This window comes from Mauremys reevesii, linkage group 9 (genome assembly GCF_016161935.1).
Source record: "Mauremys reevesii isolate NIE-2019 linkage group 9, ASM1616193v1, whole genome shotgun sequence".
Classification (NCBI taxonomy): Eukaryota; Metazoa; Chordata; order Testudines; family Geoemydidae; genus Mauremys; species Mauremys reevesii.
In genome coordinates this window covers 57939507-57947497 of record NC_052631.1, presented here as the reverse complement: position 1 = coordinate 57947497, position 7991 = coordinate 57939507, and positions in this window count along the sequence as shown.

Sequence of the window (7991 nt, the reverse complement as noted above, 5' to 3'; positions counted from 1 at the left end):
CTTTGTTTGCCAAAAATGCTTGCTAACAATCCTGAATTCAATTTCAATATTTTTTTTAAATCAATATCTTAGCCAAAAACAGAAAATTAAGTTGTTGACAATTATTTGTCACAAGTTTGGTATGGGGAAGGGAGTGGGCCAGTTTTCATCAGAGAAACAAAAAACATTGACTGACTTTCCTATAGCCCTGTTACTGCTAAATAGAGCCCTCCAACAACTGTAATATGCTCATCTCCTTACTAGTGTATAGAGCAGGGGTCAGCAACCTACGGCACATGTGCCAAAGGTGGCACGCGAGCTGATTTTTGATGGCATGCGGCGGTGGACTGAGCGGCTCAGCCCGCCACTGCTCTGGGGTTCCGGCTGCTGTCCCATTGCCACGCGGGGTCCTGGCCACCGGCCCCACTCAGCACCCACTGCTGGCCTGGGGACCCCCAAGGAACCCCAGGCTGGCTGCGGGCTGAGCAGGCCGGTGGCTGAGACCCCGACTGAGCCACTCAACCCACTGTCGGCCTGGGGTTCCATTCACTCAGTTGGTAGCGGGCTGAGCAGGACTAAATTCAACGAAATAGGAAAACAAGAGCAACTAATGACAAAGTGCAAGAACCTAGAGCAGTGGTCCCCAACCTTTTTCGTCTGGCAGTCACCAGACAAAGGACCGTGGTGGTGGACGAGCATCCGCCGAAATGCCACTGAAATTTGGTGGCATTTCAGCGGCGACGCCTCTGGATGACGCTGCTTATCAGTGGCAAGCAGCGTCATCCAGAGGCGTCGCCACCGAATTTCGGTGGCATTTTGGCGGATGCTCGTCCGCCGGCCAGTACGCGGGTGCACTGAGAGGCCCCTGCGGGCGCCATGGCACCCACAAGCACCGCGTTGGGGACCCCTTACCTAGAGAGCCTCCTGAAGCACAGCGATCATTTTGATTTAAATGGACTTGAACTGTATGAAGAATTGAGTAAACTGTCATCAATGTTGCCACATGCAACATCGATGATGGACGTTGTACAGTTTACTCATACCAGCAAACTTGTTGACATATATCCTAATGTGTACATTGCCACTCGTATTCTACTGACAATTCCTGTAACAGGAGCATCAGGAGAACGGAGTTTCTCAAAACTAAAGCTCATTAAAAACAATCTCCGCTCTACAAGGAGTCAGGAACACTTGATTGGTCTTGCTATTCTTTCAATCAAACAAGACATCACTTTGTCTTTGTCATACGATGACATTATTACTGATTTTGCAGCCAAAAAAGCCAGAAAGATTGTTTTTAATTAACAAATCCTTGTTTCAATACCTCTGCATAGAAATGTCCAATAAAATGTTGACAAATTAAAAAAATTATATTATTTGCATCATTCTATCAAATCAGAATTTTTTCTATAGTGCTACTTCTTTAGTGCTAGTCCATCAGCATTACAGTGTGCTTCATTAAGTTAAACTGGTTTTAATAACATGCATGTGGCAAGTTTTCCAGTAGTGTAAGCTTATGTTTGTGTTGCTAAAAGCAAGACAGGCACAGGGGCACCAGTTTAATAATCCCGCCTAGGGCACCATAAATCCTAAGGACGGCCCTGTCTAAATGGCACAGGAATTATTTCACTGGAGAGAGTGGGCAAGCTAAACAGTCAGGCCTTGACAAATTCTCCCTGCAGGTAGTTCACATGAGCCAATACATCCTAGAATCATGCCTCGACACAGGTTACAAGGTTTCTTAGATTTGTAGCCCCAGATTTGGGGTGCGGCTGGTACAAAGCTCACCTTTGCTCTCTTCTAACTGCTACAGCATCTGTGCTGGCCACTCTTTCCTAGGTTCTTGTCTGCCCACCCCCACTCAGGAATACCCAGGCAGCAACACAACCCTTAGGTTGCTCCAGCTTGCAGCAACGGTAAACAGTTCCAAGGGACAAAAAACACAGCTGAGGAATACGTGAATCCTGGTCCTGCCACCTTACCTTTAGCCACATTCCCTTTTCCCTGCCACACTGGCGTCTGGGGTAGGAAAAAGTTTCTGGAGAGCCCCCACTGTTGGCTGTACACTACAGGGGATCATCCCATATGGGTGATCCTCCTTGGGCCAGTCAATTCTAGGGCCAAAGCAGGCCACCTGCCTGGCACAAATCAGCCATACAGTGGGGAACTTGGCTTACTAAATCCTCCATCAGATCTGATACGCCTTTGAGCTCTGCTAGATCCACAGCTCCAGCTGGGAACATTCAGATATTAGACAGAATCTTACAGAGTGTTATATATAAGAATTAGAAACCACTTTGTTCACCTGGTGTTAAGGGCTAAGATTGTAAGTAACTTGAAGGGAAAATAAAATGTTCTCAATATAGCTGTTGTTGTGAAGAGCCAGTTTCACTATTTTACAGTTTCTAGAAATTATGTTCCACTTGTCCCTCCCCCACGCTGCCAGGCCTTGTGCAGAGAGGGATTCAGGTGGCGGGCTCCTCCGTGCAGCACAGTGCTGCAGTAAGAAGCTTTCATGGAAAGTGTCAGCACTTATATTAAGACAGCATCTCCCTTAGTCTTTGTTTGGCAACTTCAGCTTTAAAGAGCAGAGCTTTGCAATTCATACCAGATTACATGCCACTTCCTTAGTCCTAGTGAAATGCAGTTCCATTAAGCAAGATGTATGTTAATACTGTCCCAGTTAACATCTATTACTACTCAGTCAGACTAATTCAATGAACGAGCTGGAGTCATCCCAATAAAGCAGCCATCCCAGTTCACTGCATCCCAGTAAAACAAAGTACATTGGGATATTTTTCATTAATTAGCACCTTTTATCCCACAGCATTTTACATCTTCTGTAAGTGTCAATAGTGAGGGGAAAACAAATGCATTTTATTTATTTTTTTAAAACATTAAAAAGACAGGTAAACAGGAAGCAGTAAGTGGGGAGATGATTTTACCTTGGTGAGACCACTACTAGAATACTGCGTGCAGTTTTGGTGTCAACATTTTAAGAAGTATGTTGAAAAATCAGGGAAGATGCAAAAAAGAACCACAAAATTTAATTGAGGGCTGAAAAAAATGCCTCACAGTGAGACACGGAGGAATAAAATCTGTTAAGCTTATCAAACCGATCAAGAGGTGACTTGATTACAGTGTCTAAGTACCTTAATAGGAAGAAAATACACAGTATTAAAGGGCTCATTAATCTAGCTGAGAAAGGCATAACAAGAACCAATAGCTGGAAACTGAAGCCAGACAAATTCAAGTTAGAAATAAAGGCACACATTAATGATGAAGGTTAATTGGCACCAACTACAAAGGGAGGTGGTGGATTCTTCATTTTGGTTGGAGACTTTGAATGAAGACTGGGGCCCAAATCCTCAAAGATGTTGATGTTCCTAACTTCCATTGACTTCAGTGGAACCCTCCCTCACCCCTCTAAAGCACCAAGTCTTTTTCTAAGCATTAATTTCAATGGAAGTTAGGAGCCTAAATACCTTTGAAGAGCTGGGCTTGGGTGCCTGTCTGGAAAATGATTTAGCCAAACAAGTTATTGGGTTCCATAGAGAGGTAACTACATGAAATGTAACAGCATGACATACCAGAGGTCAGACTAGATAATCAGATGGTCCCTTCCGGCTTTAAACTCTATGCATCTATAAATCTAGAGTGTGGGTTAAGTAATAAAGCGGCAACTGTGGAAAGTGCATGTGATGTTTCACTCCATATTCTTTATGAAAATATGCTTATGAATATGACATAACTGAGATATACTTTATGCAAGATGGGTCTTGTAAGGTATAATTGGGAAGGTTATGATTTACTGAATGTGTTTATCCAATTTGTATGCATGTATCATTTCTGTATCTAAAGTTAGAAATATGGACTATGTAACAATTACAACTGGGTGTGTACTGGAAAGACACCCAACAGACAACAGGCCATCAAATTCGATGAGCCATTAGGAAGGAACAACAAAACCATGAAAATACTAATCCTAGGAGGCATCTGGGGATGTAACTGTGACACTACTAGATCAGGTGGTCTTGTCAGCTGATACTAAACATTACCTGGGTCTTCTTGTAACTTTCCACTGGAAGGGAAGGGGGGTCAAGTTTGGGAAACAAAGAATTCCCACCTTACGTAAATCCTATTTAAGGGTGGGGAGGAAGGCAAATGGGACTCCTCCTCTCCATTGCCTGTCTGCCTAAGAAGAGAGACCACTAAAGTCACCTGAAGGGAAGGCAAAGGGTGGGAGTCCAGACTGAGACGGGGTCCAGTCTGAAAAGGAATATAACTGGAACGCTGAACCACAGAAACCCTGCACACCTTTGATGGACCCTAATATTGTCACTATTGCTAACAGTGTAATAATACTAGAGCTTATAGCATGGTAGGGGTGGATTTGTGTGCTTTGCTTGTGAATAATGCAGACATCTCAAAATCATACTAATGAAACCAGCAGTAGGAACACTGGAGGAGAGCTCCTCAATGGTTTGGCAGCCACTCAGGCTATGTCGACACTGCATGGCACCAAGGCTCAGAGACCAGCTCTGCTGACTCAGGGGCTAAAAACAGTGTAGACATTTCAGCTCAGACTGGAGCCCAGGCTCTGAGACCCTCTCCAGTCAGGGGCCTCAGAGCCTGAGCTCCCCTACAACCTGGACTATCTAGGCTGCAATTTTATAGCCCTACAGCCTGATCCTTAGTGTCTGACCCATGCCACCTGTGTGTCTTATATTGCAGTGTCAATATACCCTTACTCCCTTCAGCCACCTGGGAATGGAGGTGGGTCAAATAGCCCACCACCACCACCACCCCCGGGGAAACACCTTCACAGCCTGAGACTGCAGACATCTGGCAAGCTAATCACCTTCAGAGAATGGGAAGCAATGACTTTGGGATGGGAGGGTAAGGGAGTAGCCAACTGCTTAGAAAATGACGTGGTGCTGGAGGGGTTAGTGGAGATTGATTTTATAACTAATTTATCTAAACATGAAGGGGAAAAGAATAAGGCAAGAGAAATATAAAAATTAAGGATTTTTGAAAGAGGAAAAAAACTCTTACAAGCTGCATTCATTCCTCCAACTTCATCTGTCTTTTTATATTGTAAGCTCCTCAGGGCAGGGACCGTTTCTTTCTATGATGCAGGCCTCTGGATGCTCCCATTATAGCAACACACAAACAATATCATATATCTTATATGTAGTAATTGCACTCTCAGGCTCCTGTACTCACCGCCTTTCGTGACTTACACTGATTGTACAGAGCAGGTTCTGTCCATAGCCACATGGTGGCACTGTTGCTTTGTTTCAACCTGGATCGTGTCAGATAACCCTCTCAAACCTTTGAATTTTGTATTTTGATGTTAAGCTAGAGGAGCCACAAGAGTGATGATTAACATGTTGAGCATGAGGTCTTAGAAGACACTGTGTGAGTAAAGTGGTGTGCATTATGGGAATCTCCTGATTTTATATATCTATGGTTTCTCTAGATCAGGGGTGGGGAAACTTTTTTTCTACCAGGGGCCATTGACCCCCATTAAAAATCAGTTGCAGGCCACACACAGGGGGGGCGCAGAGGCTAGGGGCTTCCCCCTGCAGTGGGGCAAGCTGGCACTTGCAGCTCCAGCCCCGCAGGTGTGGAGACTCAGGGCTTCCCCTAGGCTCCAGGGTGGGACCAGAAATGAGAGGTTCAGGGTGTGGGCTCCAGGCTGGAGCAGGCGGTTGGAGTGTGAGAGGGGGTGAGGGCTCCAGCTGGGGGTGCGGGCTCTGGGGCTCGGCTGGGGAGGAGGGGTTTGGAGTGGAGGAGGGGGTTCAACCTGGGGCAGGGCGTTTGGGGTGCAGGCACTGGCCAGGCGGTGCTTACCTCAGGTGGCTCCCGGTCAGCAGCACAGCAGGGCTTGGCTCTGTGCTGCTCCTGGAAGCAGCCGGCATGTCCGGCCTCCAGGTGGAGGGGCCAGGGAGCTCTGTGCAGTGCGTGCTGCCCATGCCTGCAGGTGCCGCTCCCACAGCTCCCATTGGCCGTGGTACAGTGGCCATTATCAGTGTCATAGTGGCCCACATTTTCCACAGAAGATTCCATATTTGTATATTCAGTTACTCCTGAGGGAATTCTGCACCAAAATTTTAAAATTATGTGCCAATAAATTAAAAATTATGTGCACAATATTTTAAAATTCTGCAAATTTCCTGTGGGGGCTGGAGAACCCACAGGAAAATATTAGTGGGTGCTCTGCACCCACCGGCAGTCAAGCTCCCCTCACCCCACTCCACCACCTCCTCCTCCCCTGAGTGCGCTGTGTCTCCGCTCCTCCACCTATCTCCCAGCGCTTGCCGCTGCCAAACAGCTGTTTGGTGGTGTAATAAGGTCCAGGAGGGAGGGGGATTAGCGGGAACCTGGCGTGCTCAGGGAAGGAGGCAGGGAAGAGGTGGGGCCAGGGTGGGGATTTGGCGAAGGAGTCAGAATAGGGGCAGGGAGGGGGCAGAGTTGGGATGGGACTTTGGCGAAGGGGTTGGAATGGGGGTGGAGCAGAGGCAGGGCGGAAGGAAACAGGGGGAGGTGTCAGTAATGCTGCCCTCGGGCCAATGTACTAGTCCTCATGTGGCCCTCGTGGTCATTTGAGTTTGAGACCCTTGCTGTAGTGTGTTGGGTTTCACTGAAGAATACTGGAGTGCCATTTTGTTAGGAATATGGCCACAAGATTCATGAATCTTGTCTACATTAGGTAAAATAAATCTGACATGGACTGAACAGCACAATGTTTCTGTTTGAGCAGTGGCCGGTTTAGTTTAAGCCCCAGTTTTCATTGTGCATGAATAAAAATGATCTCTTTTTCTAAAATGTTCCATGGAAACTGAAATTTAAATCCCTGTAGTACTGTGAACCTGAACACAGCAGCAGGGTTGTGCTTATGCTGTAAACTGATTAGGAAAGGACTATAATGCAAAGCTGGCCTGTTCAGGTTCACCCCTTCCAGTGACTGATGTGCAAAACGAAAACATCAGAGAGCAAATTAGAATTTTAAAACCCTTTGTATTTTAATTCACTTAAGGGGCCAAGGGAGGTCGAGCATCCTCCGGTGCGAGCAGAAGTCGGTGCCTATGAATTTGGCTCCAGCATGGCAGTGGGGAATACAAGGCACTGGCTGCATTGAGATGAGAGATCCCCCTGAAGTCCCCACTTCCCCTGGTATAGGGACTCGGCAATGAGGCTGAACCTGACCCTGACACCATGCAAGGGCTGGGCCTGTCCCAGAAACACCCTGGGCCCCTGCCCCTCTGTGCCAAGCGCACCTGATGTGGGCGAGCAGGTCCAGCCCAGCAGGATCCAGTCATGGAGGGGCTTAGTGTGGGGGGATCCAAGTGTGGGGTGAGAGGTTTCTGTATGGGGCACTCTGGATGCAGGTGGCTCAGTGGGAGATCTGAATGCACAGAGGCTTGCTGGGGAGGTTCCAGGTGCAGGGGCAATGGGACTCTGCAGGAGATCCAGGTGAAGGTGGTTGGCACTCAGCAAGGGGGTCTGGGTGTGGGGAGATGGGGCTTGGTGGGGGGGTCTGGGTGTGGGGGGATAAGCGGGGAAGTCCAGGTTCTGGGGGAGTGGGGCTTGGTGGGGTGAGGGTCCAGGTTCAGCTAGTTGGGGCTCAGTGGGGTGAGGGTCCGGGGGCTCCTCAGAGGGGTCCAGGTGTAGTGGGGTAGGAATTGTCAGGGTGAGGGATCAATGGGCTTGCTTAACAGGGGAGCGGCAGGGGGTTCAGGGCAGGGGGTTGGGTGCAGGGTGCAGCAGTCGGCTCAGGGAAGAGGCTTGTGGGGGCAGGGATAGCTCAGTGGTTTGAGCGTTGGCCTGCTAAACCCAGGATTGTGAGCTCAATCCTTGAGGGGGCCATTTAGGGATCTGGGGTAAAAACTGTCTGGGGATTGGTCCTGCTTTGAGCAGGGGGTTGGACTAGATGACCTCCTGAGGTCCCTTCCAACCCTGATATTCTATGATTCTATGACACTGCATGCTGGGCTCCCACTTTCCCC